Source organism: Leucoraja erinacea, chromosome 7 (assembly GCF_028641065.1).
Source record: "Leucoraja erinacea ecotype New England chromosome 7, Leri_hhj_1, whole genome shotgun sequence".
Lineage (NCBI taxonomy): Eukaryota > Metazoa > Chordata > Chondrichthyes > Rajiformes > Rajidae > Leucoraja > Leucoraja erinaceus.
The window spans coordinates 18,505,879-18,526,386 of NC_073383.1; the positions used below are offsets into that span (position 1 = coordinate 18,505,879).

Genomic DNA, 20,508 nt, shown 5'->3' on the forward strand with positions numbered 1-20,508 from the left:
CACCATCTTGTGGGAATCACCTGCTCACGACTACCTAATGTGGAGAAGGAGTATTCAGGATGGTATTGAGAACCTTAAGATCATGTATCAGAAGCAAAGAAACCAAGAATAAATGGCAGAAGGTGGATATTACCTCAATAACTCCATGACCATCTATCACATCTGGCACCTTCTGTCCCATCTGCGAAAGAATCTACAGTTCCTACATTGGCCTCATCAATCACCTGAAATCCTGAATGCAAGCACGTTATCCTTGATCCCAATGCACTAAGAGGAAGAAACACTGTTTATCTGTTGATAAAGGGTTAATTACTGACGCGGGCACAAGCTCCACAAACAATTCTTCAAATCAACATAAAAAGCCAAAAAAAAAAATAAAAAAAAAAAAAAAAAAATCACATTTGCTGGAACTGAAATAAAAACAGAAAATGCTCAAAATACTCAGCAGGTCATGCAACAGTTATGGAACGAAAAATAAAGTTATTGCTTTATGTTAATGACTATTCATCAGAGTCCTTCCTGTCCATGTGCACATTCCCACTGGCTCCATTAGCAAACCTCATGCCCGTTCATTAAACTCCTGAAACAGACTTTTCAATCTGAGGAAAAGATTATCTGACACAGGTTTAAACAGTGGTGTGCAGATCACTGTGATATATCCTGTAAAGGAAGAAAATGCATTTCCACACAATGCAACCACAATGTATATTCTTGCAGTGTGGTTGGCACTGGTGTCCTTCTGATTGCTGCTAAATATTGGGAGCTGCATTGAATTAAAGCAGGTCCCATGAAAAATCACACGTACTACTTCTGGTTGAAAATTGACCTAACATTGTATCAGACAGCATCTCTGGAGAAAGGGAATCGGTGATGTTTCTGGTCATCGCCTATTCCTTTTCTCCAGAGCTGCTGTCTGACCCGTTGAGTTACTCCAGCCTTGTGTGTCTATCTTTGGTTTATTTATTTATTTATTTTAAATATTTTATTTTATTAGAAGTAAGCACAGTCATATGGCACCAAAGTGCCTAATATATATTTTCATAATACATTTTATGTACAACTTCTTTTTTTTTTTTTTTGTTACATTGAAAAAAGATGAGAATAAGAAAAAGAAGTTAGATAGTAAAGGATAGAAAGATGTGAAATATATAATGTGTGAAGAAAGAAAACGAGTAAACGAAGAAAGTTGAGAGAGAAAATAGTGAAAAGAAAAGGAGATTATTATTTATAGTCTTGACCAACCCTCGTCCAGTCCTGAAACAGTTATTTTTTACAATTGTGTTGCACCATATGATTCCAAAAAAACGACGAATGGAGACCAACTCGTATGAATTGGTCTGATTTATCCATTAGGAGGAATCGCATTTCCTCAAGATGAGCGGTGTCCAACATACTTGCAATATCTTTGGTTTAAATCAGCCTCTGCAGTTCCACCCTAGCATTGTATCACCCTGGATGATGACCAACATTGTAATTTTTGTGGTGGACCCGGGTAGCATCAGTGGTGATCACACTGACGTTTTGTTGCACCAAAGATAACCGCACTCTCATTTCTCAGCTATAATATACATGCTGACAAGGTGTGACCATTTGCTTTAAAATCAACACCTGTCACACGACACTATAAAGTAAAATTCCCTTCCCCATGATACCAAGGTCCACCACTAATCGATGTAGGTTAAAGGATCACATTAATCCAAGAACAGGATTTCCTTTCCAGATACAGGATTGACGTGCTCTCCAAAGATTAGATAAATCTAGCCTGCCTACCTCAATATCTGCTACACTGCGTATGTTTGTACTTCACATTAGGTAGGGCAAGTAGCTCAGATTTTATGCTTCACTGTCTGCCAGGGAGAGCAGAATGAACCACATTTACCAGAAATAAAATCCTCATTCTACCTGTCCAGTCAACCAGGATAGAACAATAGAGCAATGCAAACAATCTATTTCGGCTAAAATTTTGTGCAAATTTGCAAGCATTTTTAAAGACTGAAGTAACGTACAAATATATCCAAGGTACTAATCCGTTTAGTTTTGTTTATTGTGTACCGAGGTAGTAAAAAGCTTTTGTTGTGTGCTAACCAGTCAATGGAGAGACAGCACAAACAATCGAGCCATTCATAGTGTACATATATTTGATAAAGGGATTAACGAATAACATTTAATGCAAGATAAAACCAGTAATGTCCGATCAAAGATAGTCTGAGAGTCTCCAATGAGGTAGATAGTAGTTCAGGACTGCTCTCTAGTTGTGGTAGGATGTTTAGAGACCTTTTTCTCTAAGCAGCAATCGGAAGCTGAAAATAAAGGGAGCTGAAATATTCTGGCAAAATTTGCCAAACATTAGAATACAATTACGAGGCTGAAGTCCCATGCAATTCACTTGCATTCAACAGCGGTGCCAAGGCAATGGTTTTGGACGGCAAGAACTAGTCCATCAATTGTATAGTATGCCCCTGGGAAACAGACAGAAATAAGGAGGAGGAAATGACAGACTTCCCAAACCAACTGCACAATTCAGATATGGATTAATAGATCAGGATTTGTGTACCTGCCTTTTTTTTTAGCAGTGACGGCAAATGTTGTTGAGGGTTTTCTCACAAAAATGGTGCTCAAAGGTTCACATGGTCTAAAACATTTACTACAGAGAAAAATGCATATGTGCGTGATCAAAAACTAGTGTGAGTATAAAATGAAAGGCTGATGCAAATAGGGAAATGGCGCAAACTATATCAATAGTAGGGACTTCAATTTTATTTAGTAATTACTGAAAATGGTAATTGCAGCCAGGCCGTAATATTTCTACACCATCTAGTCTAAAGCCACAGAAAAAAATATTTGACTGAAGATACAGCAGAATAACCATCAACAATTATTAAAACATTGGAGCTTTTGCCAAACTTGGCGGAATTTGCCTGAAATCGGTCAAATTAGCACCAAATTTAATTGAATTTTAAGAGAAAATTACAATTCTGTATTCATGCATAATATAATATAAATGCATTCATTTCTGGGATATATATATTGTACAACTTTACTGGAAGCTGCCTGCATTACTCCAACCCAATACTGACCGGCATCACCAGCATGGACTAATCATCTTCAGGGGTGTCTGCTGGATTGTTTGGGAATGATGAAATACGTTTGCACAAAGACTTTAAGGGAAAACTAGCACAGTTTTGAACATCCTTATGCCTAGATCACTAACATGCACAAAGAAAAGTTTCTATCCCAATAAGCGAGTTCGGTATTCCGACTGCGCATGCCCAGGTCATAGGTTACATGCGAAAAACACTCTCGGCAGCCGTGCTGCGGCATGCACACAGACCTGCGCCTCATCCGCAGCCAGGATCGACACCGGGTCTCCAGCGCCACAATCACTGCTGAACCGCCACTGGACCATCCACGTCCCCTCCCGAGTGGACACCCCCGGGGGCGGCCAGAGACGTCGGCAGTCAGACAAGAACAGAGCCCCCAGGCCCACAGCCAGCGTGGAGAAGCAGCGCTAAATCCAGCTCAACTCTGCCTGTCTCGCCGGGTTAACCTACCAGCCCTGCTGGACTTACGGGAACGGCAGCCCAGGCTTACAGCCAGTGCGGAGAAGCAGCGCTAAATCCAGCTCAAATCTGCCTGTCCCACCAGATTAACCTACAGCCCTGCTTCGACTTACGGGAACTACCGCCCAGGCTTACACCCAGCCCGGAGAAGCAGCACTAACTCCACGGCTCCGGGCTGGTGTCCTGTCAGTCCATGCAGGGCTGGAGGTTAACCTGGGGGGGGTCCACTCGGGAGGGGACAGGGATGGTCCAGTGGCGGGTCGGCAGCGTTTACGGCTCCAGAGACCCGGGTTTGGTCCTGGCTGCACATGAGGCGCAGGTCTGTGTCAATGCTGTGGCTCGGCTGCCGAGAGTTTTGATCGCTTGTGACCCCATGATTCCTTGCTCTATTTTGGAATACTGAACTCGCTTATAAAACCAAAATCACAAACAGAACCGTCACCATTTCTGTTTCATACTAAACCCGAAACAATCTGCTCAGTTCCATTTGGCAAGCTCTGAATAGTCAGTAGAATTCCCAATGGGAAAATCAATAAATTGATATGAACCAAATTGTTTTCCCTCTCTGTTAAAACTGCTTACATGCGTCTACTAATGCATCTTGCGTTGGTGTAGTTATAGTAAAACCCAATCATTTTTAACATTCTCAGTGCTCAAGTCTTTGTGACTTTGGAGTTTTGGACTAATCCACTTTACCCGTGTTCTTTGGCCACTCCTGGGCCCTAGAATTTGACTCCATTTTATCTCCTCAGGATGTAATGAATTCCTATGTGGACAGTTCTTTTTCTTACTTATTTTGTTGGTAAATCAATATCAGATTTCTTATTCTGGGAAGGATTATAGTGGATGTAACTTAATCCATTCTCTTTTTTTTTTTTTTTAATTATTATATGTGCTCTGGTGTGTCACTATAAACAACTAATGCTGAAGGTGTTTGAAAAATAGAAAGTAACAAGATATGAAATGTCTTCTTCCATATCTCTGCCTTTAACCATATTTACTAAGTAATCTGCAAGATTAAAAAGGCAACAAACTTTTCAACAAATATGATAAATGGCTTAGCCAATAAATTATTTCTAGATTTTAAATGTCAGGGCATTTAAAAAAAAGTACAATTGGCTCAAAGCATAATTGAGTTAGCACATTAGAATGAAGCCTTGCTGACTTGGACTTTGCAGCAGCTGTGGACAGAGAAACAGTTAATTCTTCAGGGCCAAGAGCCTTGGTCAGAACTGGGAAGGATACAATGCTCGTATACATTGGATATGCAAGCAAAGAATGTCACTGTGCATTGTCACATGAAACAAGAAACTATTCCATTCCAAGATCTCACATAACCCCAACTGTTCACCTTATGAAGTAGGTTTTAGCTGTCCAAAACATTAAATGACGATGTGCAGGAAGGAACTGCTGATGCTGGTTTAAACTGAAGATAGACATTTTGTGTCTATCTTCACATTAAATGGAGATGTGGAAATGGCTTCACTCTTCCTTGAAAATAGCGGTCTCCAAACAGAAAAATAAATCTGACAAGTTACATGTTCATACTACCGAATATATAGATCTATCGAAATAAAGATTTAAAAAGTTGTAATTGTAATTGTAATTGTAATTGTAATTCAAATTTATTGTCATTGTCTCAATTTGAGACAACGAAATGAATTTCCCTTACAGGCAGTATCATCAAAAAAATCACAAAGAAATAATAAAAATAAATAATAAATAAATAATAAAACATATTAAAAATAAATTTGAAATTGAATTAAAATTTTTAAAAAAGCACAAACACAGAAAGTCCACGACACAACATAACATATATGGCACCAGGGTGAGGAAGGCACCATAGTCCAGCCAGCCTCCCCTCCGTGTTCATCCGTGGTTGGGGCCTTCCGAGCACCCGCAGTCGCCGCCCCGGGTGGCCCGATGTTCAGGCCGTCACGCCGGGCTGGTGGAACGGCGACGCCGAACCCCGACGGTGAGCACCTTCCTCCTCAGCGGCCCGGACCTCCTGATCAGCCGTCTCCCGCTGCCGGAGTCTGCAGCTCCTGAGTCCACAGGCCGAGCCGGGCAGAGTCACAGGACCCCGCGTTGTTAGTCAGCGCCGCCCGCGTTGGGAGCTCCGCAAACCGCAGCTCCATGATATTGGTGCAGCAGGTCCAGCACTCCGGGCGCCAGCCCCGCGATGTTTCAGCGCTGTCCCGCCGCTGCTGGAGCTCCGGTCGATCCCGGCAGGAAAGGCCGCGCCAATCCAGGTAGGTAGGCCGCTGTGGGGGGAGGGGGGGGGGGGCGAGGACTCGACTCGAATAATAGTCGCGTCCTCACCAGGAAGCGGCTGAAGTACGGTATCCCTCGCACCGTGCCCTCTTCCCCCACATAAAAACACCAAAAAAAACACAAAAAAACACAAAAAAATATGACAGTCCCGCTATCCCAGGAATTAACCTTGTGAACCTAGTCCCTCAATAGCAAGAATGTCCTTCCCCAAAACTGCACACAATATCCCAGGTGTGGTCTCCCTAGGGCCCTGAACAACTGCAGAAGGACACAGCAATCATGGCTGATCTGCTGTAGATTTGGGAGGAACAGCAGCAGCAGAATTCATTGTGCCACATTAGGCGATTACTTTAAAAACAAATTGAAGTTACGTTGCAATTAACAATGGAATCGAAAATTATGAAATGTAATCTTCGTAGCCAGTTCTAATCCATGATATGAATATCCCACAAGTTTTATTCAGAGATTTAGAACACTTTTAAACCTGGTTGATCAAACAACAATGTTACAAAACAGATGATTTATTCATGAAGGCTATTTTAACCAAACCTGCACTTAAAATAAAAATCATTCATACATTGTAATGTTTAACTAAAGACATTTTTCCACGTCTTACATACCTATAGCATTTATTGTTTTCAGTAGATGCATCAGTGCACAAAAAAAAACACAGCAAGAGTCACACCCCTTCATTCTTTCCCAGAAACAAAAAAACTGAGATAGGTTTACCAACAAGGAAATGGTAAGTTATAAATCAGATGACCTGAATTTCAAGAGCAACAACTAGTCAGAATGTAAAATATTTGTCACGAAATAATTAAGGAAGAAACAGATGGGAACTTCCTCATTCATAACATCAGATCTATTATGGAAATAATGAGCAGCATACATTTGCATATTTTTATCCCCATAAGATAGGCATTGCAGCTTGATTGTTTTGTGAAGGTGCTCTACATTGATGCAGATAGAAATCCTTTCTATGAAAACACAGAGAAATTTGAGTATTTCATAATAAGTAAAGTATTTTATTGTTTTAGTATTAAATCTGTTGTAAAACTTCTAAGCATAAAGCTACCCAAATTGTTTCCTGGAACATGTGTCAGGAAACACGAGTTCATCCTAATGAGTTAATGTGTCCTTGCCAAGCTGCTCCAATACAGCACCAACTCTGGCATCTACCCAGACAACGTGGAAAAAAGCCCAGGTATGTGTTGTCCACAAGAAACAACAAACCCAACCTGGCCAGTTACTGCCCCATTAGTCTATTCTTGATTGGCAGTACTGTGATGGGGGGGGGGATAATGGATGGTGCTGTAAGCAGCACTTGCGTCGTGACAACCTGCTCACAGAAACTCTGTTTGGCTTCTGCCAAAGTCGCACAGCTCCTAATCTCATTGCAGCCCTGATCCAAACATAGCCAAAAGAGCTCAACACAAAAGATTAAAAGAAAGTAACTGCCCTCGACATCTGATATCAAGGAGCTCTGGCTAAACCAGAGTCAATGGGAATCAGGGAAAATCCTCCACTGATGGATCATACCTGGCACAAAGTCATGGAATAGTGTAGCGGCACGAACTGCAGATGACGGTTTACACTAACGATAGACACAAAATGCTGGAGTAACTAAGAGGGTCAGGCAGCATTGTTGGAAAAAATAGATAGGTATAATTTCAGGGCAGGACCCATATTCAGACCAAGGAAGGGACCGGACTCGAAACGCATCTATGCATTTTTCTCCAGATTTGCTGGAGTTATTCCACAGCATTTTGTGTCTAACGAAGGAAATTGGTCCCCTGTGGTTGGGGATCAAACACTTCAGCTAAAGGACACCTCAGTGGGAATTCCTTACGGTGGTGCACAAGGCCCAACTATCATCAGCTGCTTCATCAAATATTCCCCTTCAATCGTCCGGTCAGAAGTAGGGATGTTCGCTGATGATTGCACAATGTGCATCACCATTCACGAATACACAGATAATGAAGCAATCCATGACCAAATGCAGAAACACCTGGACAATACTGGGGTCTGGACTGAGGCGTGGCAAGTAACATTGCCAGGCAATGACGACATTCAACAAGAGAAAATCCTTGAAATTTACTTTCAATGGCATTATCATCACTGAATGTTTCACTGATATTCTGGTGTTGCTAATGACCAGAAACTAAACTGTAGCAGCCATGTATAGTGCGGCATAAAACATCTTCTAACTCCCCAATGCCTGTCCATCATCTACAGGGCTCAAGTCAGAGTGTGATGGAATATTCACCACTTGCCTGAATGAGTGCAGCTTTAACACCTTGCAGGTCATTAGGTGCAGGAGTAGGCCATTCGGCCCATCGAGCCAGCACTGCCATTCAATATGATCATGGCTGATCATCCACAATCTGTACCCCATTCCTGCCTTCTTCCCATATCCCACGACTCCGCTATCTTTAAGAGCACTTTCTAGCTCTCTCTTAAAAGTACCCGGAGAACCACCCTCCACCGCCCTCTGAGGCAATAATTCCACAGACTCACAACTCTCTGGGTGAAAAAGTGTTTCCTCATCTCCACTCTAAATGGCTTACCCTATATTCTTAAACTGTGGCCCCTGGTTCTGGACTCCCCAACATTTCATTAAGATATCCTCTCATCCTTCTAAATTCCAGAGAATACAAGCCCAGCCACTCCATTCTCTCAGCATATGACAGTCCCGCTATCCCAGGAATTAACCTTGTGAACCTAGTCCCTCAATAGCAAGAATGTCCTTCCCCAAAACTGCACACAATATCCCAGGTGTGGTCTCCCTAGGGCCCTAAACAACTGCAGAAGGACACAGCAACCTGCTTGATAGGCATCCTGTCTAAGTTCATAATTGACAGGAGCAGAATTAGGTCACTGGCCCATCAAGTCTACTCCACCATTCAATCATGGCTGATCTGCTGTAGATTTGGGAGGAACAGCAGCAGCAGATTAGCAAGAGATACGACTGATTGGCTCTAGCCCAAGTGGGAGGAGAGAAGTGAGTCAGAGGGGTGAAAACAGTTGAAAACTGAGGAATTTGCTTTGTAAATTGGTAAATCAGGCAATTTATCAGTCAATTTAAGCAGGACAGCTCTTAGCGAGCGGCAGTGAGTGAAGTGCCCTGTGAGTCTTTGGCTCGAGAGTCTTTGGAGAGGAGACCACGCAATACGCTTGAGAGGGAGAGACGAAAGAAGGAGATGTCAGGCAAGCTGATTCAGTGCGATGCTTGCAGTATGTGGGAGGTCAAGGACACCGCTGGTGCCTCTGGCTGCTACAAATGCGAAAAGTGCATCCAGGTAGAGCTCCTGAAGGGCCGTGTTGGGGAACTGGAGAAGCAAGTGGATGACCTCCGGTTCGTACGAGAAACTGAGTCGTTCCTCGACAAGTCCTACAGTACGATTGTTACACCTAAGGTACTGGAAGAGAGAAGGTGGGAGACAGTGAGAAAGGGAGGGAAGCATGGAATGCAAATATCCCCGGGTGGTGTACCTCTTGTAAACAGGTTCATCCGCTTAGAAGCTGTTGGGACAGAAGACGTGAGCGGCGGACTGGCTTGCGATGCGAATAGGGCTGTTGAGCCAAAACCAAAAAGGCCTAAGGCAGGCAAGGCCATTGTAGTGGGAGACTACATCGTGAGAGGTACGGACAGGGGTTTCTGTGGCAACAGACGGGATGCAAGGATGGTGTGCTGCCTTCCCGGTGCCAGGATCCAGGATGTCACGGACAGAGTGCAGAAAATCCTCAAGGGTGAAGGTGAACATCCGGAAGTGGTAGTGCATGTCGGCACAAACTATGTCGGAAAGAAGGGGATAAATATTCTGCAGCGTGACTTTAGAGAGCTCGGAAAAATGTTGAAAAGCAGGACCTCCAGGGTTGTTATCTCCGGTTTGCTTCCAGTTCCCCGTGCTGGCGAGAGCAGGAACAGGGAGATACGGGACCTGAACGTGTGACTGAGGATCTGGTGCACGGGGCAGGGATTTAGATTCTTAGATCACTGGGATCTGTTTTGGGGTAAGGGGGAACTGTACAAAGGGGACGGATTGCATCTTAACAGGTGTGGGACCAGCATTCTGGCAGGCAGGTTTGCCACTGCTACACGGGTGGCTTTAAACTGAATAAGGGGGATGGGGTGTCGAATGGGATAGTGGAGGATGGAGTTAAAGGGAAAGGGTTTCTTAAATGTGTGAGCGTAGAGACCGAGGGGTGTAAAATGAGGGTAGAAGCAATAGGTAGCAAGGTGAAAAGTAAAAGTGGCAGGCAGACAAAACCAGGGCAAAAATCAAAAAGGGCCACTTTTCAACATAATTGTATAAGGGGTAAGAGTGTTGTAAAAACAAGCCTGAAGGCTTTGTGTCTCAATGCAAGGAGCATTCGTAATAAGGTGGATGAGTTGAATGTGCAGATAGCTATTAATGACTATGATATAGTTGGGATCACGGAGACATGGCTCCAGGGTGACCAAGGCTGGGAGCTGAACATCCAGGGATATTCAATATTCAGGAGGGATAGAGAGAAAGGAAAAGGAGGTGGGGTAGCGTTGCTGATTAGAGAGGAGATTAATGCAATGGAAAGGAAGGATATTAGTTTGGAGGATGTGGAATCGGTATGGGTAGAGCTGCGAAACACTAAGGGGCAGAAAACGCTGATGGGTGTTGTGTGCAGGCCACCTAACAGTAGTAGTGAAGTTGGAGATGGTATCAAACAGGAAATTAGAACTGCGTGCGACAAAGGCAAAACAGTTATAATGGGTGACTTCAATCTACATATAGATTGGGTGAATCAAATTGGCAGGGGTGCTGAGGAAGAGGATTTCTTGGAATGTATGCAGGATAGTTATCTAAATCAACATGCAGAGGAACCAACGAGAGAGCAGGCTATTTTAGACTGGGTATTGAGTAATGAGGAAGGGTTAGTTAGCAATCTTGTTGTACGTGCCCACTTGGGCAAGAGTGACCATAATATGGTTGAGTTCTTCATTAGGATGGAGAGTGACATTGTTAATTCAGAAACAATGGTTCTGAACTTAAAGAAAGGTAACTTTGAGGGTATGAGACGTGAATTGGCCAAGATTGACTGGCAATTAATTCTAAAAGGGATGACGGTGGATATGCAATGGAAGACATTTAAAGACTGCATGGATGAACTACAAAAATTGTTCATCCCAGTTTGGCAAAAGAATAAATCAGGGAAGGTAGTACATCTGTGGATAACAAGGGAAATCCGGGATAGTATCAAAGCGAAGGATGATGCGTACAAATTAGCCAGAAAAAGCAGCATACCGGAGGACTGGGAGAAATTCAGAGACCAGCAGAGGAGGCCAAAGGGCTTAATTAGGAAAGGAAAAATAGATTATGAAAAAAAACTGGCAGGGAACATAAAAACTGACTGCAAAAGTTTTTATAGATATGTGAAAAGAAAGAGATTAGTTAAAACAAATGTAGGTCCCTTGCAGTCAGAAACAGATGAGTTGATCATGGGGAACAAGGATATGGCGGACCAATTGAATAACTACTTTGGTTCCGTCTTCACTAAGGAAGACATAAATAATTTGCCGGAAATAGCAGGGGACCGCGGGTCAAAGGAGTTGGAGGAATTGAGTGAAATCCAGGTTAGCCGGGAAGTGGTGTTGGGTAAATTGAATGGATTAAAGGCCGATAAATCCCCAGGGCCAGATAGGCTGCATCCCAGAGTACTTAAGGAAGTAGCTCCAGAAATAGTGGATGCATTAGTAATAATCTTTCAAAACTCTTTAGATTCTGGAGTAGTTCCTGAAGATTGGCGGGTAGCAAACGTAACCCCACTTTTTAAGAAGGGAGGGAGAGAGAAAATGGGGAATTACAGACCAGTTAGTCTAACATCGGTAGTGGGGAAACTGCTAGAGTCAGTTATTAAAGATGGGATAGCAGCACATTTGGAAAGTGGTGAAATCATTGGACAAAGTCAGCATGGATTTACGAAAGGTAAATCATGTCTGACGAATCTTATAGAATTTTTCGAGGATGTAACTAGTAGCGTGGATAGGGGAGAACCAGTGGATGTGGTGTATCTGGACTTCCAGAAGGCTTTCGACAAGGTCCCACATAAGAGATTAGCATACAAACTTAAAGTACACGGCATTGGGGGTTCAGTATTGATGTGGATAGAGAACTGGCTGGCAAACAGGAAGCAAAGAGTAGGAGTAAACGGGTCCTTTTCACAATGGCAGGCAGTGATTAGTGGGGTACCGCAAGGCTCAGTGCTGGGACCCCAGCTATTTACAATATATATTAATGATCTGGATGAGGGAATTGAAGGCAATATCTCCAAGTTTGCGGATGACACTAAGCTGGGGGGCAGTGTTAGCTGTGAGGAGGATGCTAGGAGACTGCAAGGTGACTTGGATAGGCTGGGTGAGTGGGCAAATGTTTGGCAGATGCAGTATAATGTGGATAAATGTGACGTTGTCCATTTTGGTGGCAAAAACAGGAAAGCAGACTATTATCTAAATGGTGGCCGACTAGGAAAAGGGGAGATGCAATGAGACCTGGGTGTCATGGTACACCAGTCATTGAAAGTAGGCATGCAGGTGCAGCAGGCAGTGAAGAAAGCGAATGGTATGTTAGCTTTCATAGCAAAAGGATTTGAGTATAGGAGCAGGGAGGTTCTACTGCAGTTGTACAGGGTCTTGGTGAGACCACACCTGGAGTATTGCGTACAGTTTTGGTCTCCAAATCTGAGGAAGGACATTATTGCCATAGAGGGAGTGCAGAGAAGGTTCACCAGACTGATTCCTGGGATGTCAGGACTGTCTTATGAAGAAAGACTGGATAGACTTGGTTTATACTCTCTAGAATTTAGGAGATTGAGAGGGGATCTTATAGAAACGTACAAAATTCTTAAGGGGTTGGACAGGCTAGATGCAGGAAGATTGTTCCCGATGTTAGGGAAGTCCAGGACAAGGGGTCACAGCTTAAGGATAAGGGGGAAATCCTTTAAAACCGAGATGAGAAGAACTTTTTCACACAGAGAGTGGTGAGTCTCTGGAATTCTCTGCCGTAGAGGGTAGTCGAGGCCAGTTCATTGGCTATATTTAAGAGGGAGTTAGATGTGGCCCTTGTGGCTAAGGGGATCAGAGGGTATGGAGAGAACGCAGGTACGGGATACTGAGTTGGATGATCAGCCATGATCATATTGAATGGCGGTGCAGGCTCGAAGGGCCGAATGGCCTACTCCTGCACCTAATTTCTATGTTTCTATGTTTCTATCAGCCGTGATCATATTGAATGGAGAATGGTGCAGGCTCGAAGGGCCGAATGGCCTACTCCTGCACCTAATTTCTATGTTTCTATCTATCTCTCCCTCCTAACCCTATTCACCTGCCTTCTCCCCATAACTCCCATGACACCTGTTCTAATCAAAAATCTATCTCTGCCTTAAAAATCTCCACTGACTTCCACCAACTACCCAACCATTCAATCACTCCGCTGCAGACGCCCAGTAGCAGCAGTTTGTAACATCTACAAGATGTACTGCTGTAACTGATCAAGACTCCTTAGAGAGCACCTTCAAGCCCCACACCACTACCAATTAGAGGCAGAGGAACACCACCACTTGGAAGATGTTCTCCAAACTACACATCATAGAGTCAGAGTGACATCTTGGAAATATATCCTTCATCATTGCTAAATCAATATCCTGGAACTCCGTCCCCAACAGCATTGTCAGCATACTTGTACCTCAAGGACTGCAGAAGTTCAAGATGGTAGCTGTCCACTGCCTTCTCAAGACCAATTGACGATCAGTCTGCAAAACCCACATTCTTTTAATTACTTTAAAAAAAATGTTTTCCCTGCCACCCGCCCACAAATTCATGGCAAGCAAATGTTAACCTTTAATCATCTTATCTGATATTACAGAGTTGCTCTCTTTGAAAATGAAATCCTAGTCTGGCTCAAATAACACATTCCCAGTAATATGCAAAGGCACAGTAATCACACATTCATTATGCATAGGCAGAGGGCGGTGGAGGCAGGTTCTCTGGATGCTTTCAAGAGAGAGCTAGATAGGGCTCTTAAAAATAGCAGAGTCAGGGGATATGGGGAGAAGGCAGGAACGGGGTACTGATTGGGGATGATCAGCCATGATCACATTGAATGGCGGTGCTGGCTCAAAGGGCCGAATGGCCTTATTCCTGCACCTATTGTCTATTTATTTCACCTCAAGAATTGACATACAAAATAACTTTTATATTTAATTAAATGTTTTCCACCAAACCTTTCTAATTGAAAGGGAAATATAAATGTAAAATGCTTAATACTACTATTTTCTGAGTCGACTTTATTGCTGCCTAAAACTGCAAGATTGTTTTTTTGTAAAGGAACAGTGAACAGAATTAAAACTAAACATGTTTTAAGCACATTGATGATGTCTGACAATAATTTTCATTTTTATTATACTCTTCATTTTTAGACTATTTACACATCATAAGAATCCCAAAGTATATTTTAAATTTACTACAAAAACATTTTTTCTTACTAAGTCTGGACTATCACACGAAGAATTAACATTGAATGAATAATCTGTATGGGTCGCGCTCATGTCACCTGACTCGACTTGAGAGCAATCCAATCACATACCTCAGCTGATGTGTAGAACTGTTTCTGGACCTCTAAATGCACTTCCCAGGAAGCCTGCAAAATTAATATTAATATATTTTAGATATAAAATACGTGTATACTCAATTGGGATCAATTGGGAGGGGGGGGAGAAGAAGGGGGGAGAGAATTGGGGGGAGAGAATTGGGGGGGAGAGAATTGGGGGAGAGATAATGTCTCCAGCAGAGTGTGACCCTGAGAGAAATAGATTGACTCTCAAAGATAGATTGTGTCTCACAGGGTGAGAGATGTTCAAAGATAGAGAGATCAAGGGAAAGGCTTCAATTGGGAATGGGGATTTAACAGGGCAATTTTTTTTAACAGAGTATTAGATTCCTGGACTGTGCTGCAGGGGAATTGCTGGAAACAGGTATGATAGCAATGTTTAAGAGGCATATAGGATGGCGCATGAACAGGCAGCGAATTGTGGACTATAGACCACATATAGCAGATGTGCAGTTTAAATTGGCATCATGTTCCAAACAGATATAGAAGGCCATAGGACCTGTTCCTGTGCTGCCCTTTGTTCTAGATAACTGCTATTGAAATGAGGATCAAATGCACATTGAGAGGCTGAATTCTTCAGAACTCAAAATAATAGACAATAATAGACAATACATATCTAACTCTCTCTTGAAAGCATCCAGAGAATTCCACAAATTCACAACTCCCTGGGTGAAAAAGTATTTCCTCATTTCTGTTCTAAATGGCCTACTACTTATTCTCAAACTATGGCCCTTGGTTCTGGACTCCCCCAACATTGGGAACACGTTTCCTGCCTCGAGCGTGTCCAATCCCTTAATAATCTTATATGTTTCAATAAGATGCCCCGTCATCCTTCTAAATTCCAGTGTATACAAGCCCAGCCACTCCGTACGACAGTCCCGCCATCCCGGAAATAAACCTCATGAATCTACGCTGCACACCCTCAATAGCAAGAATGTCCTTCCTCAAATTTGGAGATCAAAACTGCACACAATACTCTAGGTGTGGTCTCACCAAGGCACAGTACAACTGCAGAAGGACCTCTTTGCTCCTGTACTCAACTCCTCTTGTTTTAAAGGACAACATGCCATTAGCTTTCTTCACTGCCTGCTGTACCTGCAGACTGTAATTATATTTATATGTGGTAAGGCAAGAACCCCTCGCTTCATCAGTCTCCGGTCTTTATCTACTTCAAGCTTCCATCATTCCACCACCGATGAAAAAATGATTGCCACCCAGCAGTGTCTACCTTACTCTCTCTCTCTGTCACACTACCTCTCTGTCACTCTCTCTCACACCCACTCGGCCACACTGCAGTTTTTTCCGACTCGATCTCTTTTGCACTGCCTCTCTCTCCGAGTCTCTCTCTCCGAGTCACTCACACTCTGGGTCTGACACACACTCTGGGTCTGTCACACTCTGGGTCTGTCACACTCTGGGTCTCTCTCTCTGACACACACACACACACACAGTCTCAGTGACACTGCTTTTTTTTCTCTCTGGGACTCTGAGTCTCTAACATAGTCTTCTTTCTCCGAATCTCACAGCCGGTCACGCATTATCTTTCTATCACACACAGCCTTTCTCTATAATTTCATTTACCGAATCATTCATACAATATGTCAGACTCCCTCTATCATTCACTTTCTCCTCACTCACATTTCTTTATCTTTATCATCCACTCTCTCACCCTCGCACCCTCACACACACACAGGCATTCACATACTTACCACAGATGCTGCCCGTCCCGCTGAGTTACTCCAGCACGTTGTGTCTATCTTCGGTGTAAACCAGCATCTGCAGTTCCTTCCTCCACACAGATACTCACTGTCAGGGACTTTCTATCTATGTCACAGATAATGTCACTCTCACCCTCCCTCCCTCTCTCTGTCTCTCTCACACACACACACTTTCTCTCTCTCACATTCCCTCTCCTTGTCTCGGCGCTCCCAGCCCAGTAAAGCCCACAGACAGCGCGGAGCTCTAGTATGTGTGCAGCCCACTGCTCTCCGCTCCTGTTAGTGTTACTCGCCCAGTCCGCATCAACAAGGCGAGGGTCCCGGGGAAGGACATGTCCCTACCGCAGCGGCCCGAGTCTTTGGCGAAAAGTGAACAATGCGAAGTGACTAAACTTGCCCAACTTTTATTGGAGCATTTCCGCTTCCGTTTTTTATTCCGTGCAAACACTGAACGGAACCGTCCTGGGCCGCCCGCTCCTCTGTCGCTGCCGCCGCCTCCAGCGGGCACTGGCGAGCGCACTGGATGCAGCGGGAGAGGGGCAGCGCGGAGAGACACGGGGACTCCGCTCAAACGGTCACTCTTGCTGAGGGGGACAGAGGGTCTCTGCGTTAAGAGGGTCACAGGGGGTCTCTGCATGTAAGGGGGTCTGTGCACTAAGGGGTTCAGGGGGTCTCTGCGCCAAGAGAGTGTTCGTGAGAGGGATGGTCCCTGCGAGCTGGGCACAGGGGGATCTAGCGCAGTGTTGCCAGTGCTGCATTTCACACCTTGTTACTGTTGTGGCGGCGATCTGATATTTTGTAGACTAAAAAGTTGCCCAAAGGGTTTTAAAGGCAAAAAAGAAATCTCCAGAGCACAATTGGAGTTCAAATATTAGATGGCCATCTTTTTTCTTGGTGGGGGGGGAGGGAAGGAGGGCGGAGAAAATGCTGGGTTACACAAAAGAGCAATCTACAAAGGCACATTCTGTCACAGAATGAAGTAAACATGGGCTGTAACCTGGCCATGTTTCAAATGATAACCATTAATATTGAACTGCCCTGATTGTTCACGGATTGGGAGCAAATAATGTTGAAAAGTGGACTTAGTGTTTTGGTTACCATTGTTTAGATGTTTATTTCCATAGAACAGGGCTGCGTATAGAATGGTGAGCTAACCAGTTCCATGTAGCATCAAAGGATTCTGTCAGGAACTTCTCCATAACAATGGATCTAGATTAACGGATCAAATTTAATCCGATTGTGGATTGCAATTCAAGCACTACATTCTGAAGAAGGGCCTCAACCCGAAATGTCACCCATTCCTTCACTCCAGAGATACCTGTCCTGCTGAGTTACCCCAGCTTTTTGTGTCTATCTTAGGTTTAAACTAGCATCTGCAGTTCCCTCTTACACACCACATATTCGACCATAAATTGAGGTACATGTTCTTCTCACATATACGATCGGGTGAAAAGTCAGTGCATTGTTAAATTTATCCAAAAGGAATAAATTACGATGAGAAAAAGACAGGAATGCACTATTGCAGTGGTACTCAGTTCAGGAAAGCAAGAACAGCATGAAAAGATGCATCAACATGAAAAGATGCAGAAAGACAAGAAAGAGGAGACACAAGGACCAATTTGAGGCTGGGACCATCCCAACATTAAAGAAACAGACAGGTACATAGATAGGACAAGGTTAGAGGGATATGGACCAAACGCGGGCAGATGGGACTAGTGTAGCTGGGACATGTTGGCCGGTGTGGGCAAGTTGGGCCGAAGGGCCCGTTTCCACACTGTATCACTCTTTGACTCTAACTGCAGATTATGGAGACGCAAGCAAAATCTCAGCCGGTCGGACAGCATCTGTGGAGGGAAAATGAATGTCGTTTGTCCATTCCCTCCACAGATACTGCCTGAACTGCTGAGTTCCTCCAGCACTTGGTGTTTTGCAGAAAGAAAAGAAACAATCAGATTATTTTTCATGTGGTCAGATTTCATCTTAATTTTAATAGTTTGAGAATTAACCATGCTAGCAAAGCCAGAAAGTCCTCGGGAAGCCTGCTGTCAAATCAAGGGTAGATCCTCAGAAATAGAAGCAGGGGGTGTTGGTGATTCTTGAAGAGTAATGTGAACTATCTGAGCACAGAGTCAAGAGTGTTTTATTGTCATTTGTCCCAAAACGGAACAGAAATTCTTACTTGCAGCAGCACAACAGTGTTGAAACATGTGTATGAAATAATCAGTTGGGGTTGCTGCTGAGTGAGCCTCGGAGGGCTGTACGTTCATATATGTAAACACAATACTCTGTAAACACCATAATAAACAACAAATAAAGTTCAATGTGTGTATGTATATAAATAAAAACAAGGCTACACAGTTCCCCATGCAAGCAGAAACATTGACTGTAACAGTTAACAATGAACTGTTCAATGCTGAAATAAGCTTTGAAACATAATTTAAATAGAAATAATTTTATATTTATTTTGCTTCACCAACATGTTGATAAATTGAATAGTTCCTCAGAACGCCTGTCCAATAGTTTAGATTAAAACATCAAAAAAACATTGGATGTTCATAGAGGGAAACAGAATCCACATGTATAAACTGTTATATAAATGATTAATTATAGCTTTGGCCACTAGGGAAAATCACATCTGTTTCATTTTAAAATTTGCTAGAGTTTTTCATTTGTGCCATATTAAATTAAATTCCCAAACTTGTCTTTAAAATGCATTTAATCACATTAATTTTGATAGGTTTATTTTAATTAAAAGCAAAAATTAAATAATATTAATGCATTTCGATGGCAGCATTTAATATGATAATTATCAAAGGCATGATAAAAAACAATTACACAGCTTCAAAGGACCAATCTTACTTTGTCAAAGCAAATTTGTGCATGGGAATTTAAATTCATTGCCAAAAGACAACTGCACATCAATCTGCTTTTATACTGGGTTAAGGACCATGCTGGCTCCAGACCCGTAGGATTTGCCTGCCCATAATGGTGGGCAGCTTCAGTGACTCTGGCAAGTTTATTAGGAGGTTGCCCCCCAGCTATACAAGGCCCACACATGAAGAGATATCAGTGCCAGTTGCAGTTCTCAAAGGACTTTGCAGCCCAGAGGATCTTAATTATAGTGTAAGCTGCCATTTTCAGAGATTGCAAACCAGGAGGAATCGCTGCATACAAATGTACTTGCATGGCAGCTACTTTTTCTAATGCAGTGAAGGGAGAACTCAGGCGCCAGTGGCTGCTTTCTTGTAGAATTAGTTTTGAAGAGGTGTTTATGAGGTCCCTAAACTACTACCACAGTGCTTTCTAACAACTCTTTCAGACCAAACTGGAGATGTATTGCATGTGATGTCAAATTGTAATTGTACAGGGTGGGTATTTGTTAAATACTTATTCCTTCTATTTGCTATTAAACAATAAGTGGGAAATGTTCAAATTAGCTGAGTTATACCCAGTTTCACACCTAAACATACAGTGTTCCAGTAGCAAGATGTGGGGGGGGGACACAGAAAACTTGGCAGTGTTCCAGTAGCAAGTGGGCAGATTACACGATGGAAATAGGCCATTTGAGCAGTTTGTCACAGTGCCTTAAATCATTTATGTCAGCGCCACAGTTGCTGGAGCTGCTGCTTCACAGCACCAGCGACCCGGGTTCAATTCTGACCTCGGGTGTTGTCTGTGTGGAGTTTGCATATTCTCCCTGTGATCCTGTGGCAATCCCCTGGGTGCATAGAGAGTGGACACAAAAGTGGGATAACATAGAACGTGTGTGAATGGGTGATCAGTGGTGGGCGCTGAAGTAGTGAGCCGAAGAGCCTGTTTCCATGCTGTATCTCTCCACTAAACTAAACATTTACTGAAGATATGTTAAGATTGTCTGTGGCAGCATCAGAAGGGCAGGTATTTCTGCCCTATCTGGTCAAAGTGGAGGAGTAGCAGGAAGCACATTTATGGGTGCAGGAAGCAGACTATCTATTATCTAGTGTAATGTAAGCAGCACATATGTGGTGATCCCACCTGATACCAGTCGTGTGTGCAGAGACTTCTTCCTGGAATTGGGATGATAAACTATAATCAGACCTAAAGCCAAAAAGCACCCTTTAAGCACCAGGGTAACTTTTCACTAAACTTCCATACTGCTGAATCAAAGAGATAAAGAGAGTTCACTTTAAGGCGAGACTAAAAAATGCTGGAGTAACTCTGCAGGTCAGGCAGCACCCCTGGAGAATGTGGATAGGTGATGTTTTGGGTCAGCACCCTTCTTCATACCAGGCCCAACATGTCCTCTATCCATGTTCTCCAGAGATGCTGCCTGAC

The 20,508-nt window shown here is 43.3% G+C and overlaps 1 protein-coding gene across 2 annotated transcripts in view; it reads right to left on the bottom strand.

Annotated features, from left to right (window-relative positions):
- Nucleotides 1-16,668, bottom strand: part of itprid2 (ITPR interacting domain containing 2) — a 140,869-nt gene extending 124,201 nt beyond the window's left edge. Inside the window, exons 1-2 of one of the 2 annotated variants that reach the window (XM_055637860.1) lie at nt 16,186-16,668; nt 14,453-14,506 (exon numbers count right to left, since the gene is read on the bottom strand). The gene's annotated coding sequence lies outside the window, so the exon portion shown is untranslated. The remainder of the gene's footprint in view (nt 1-14,452; nt 14,507-16,185) is intronic. The other variant, XM_055637862.1, reaches the window with a different exon arrangement.
- Nucleotides 16,669-20,508: the final 3,840 nt, after the last annotated feature.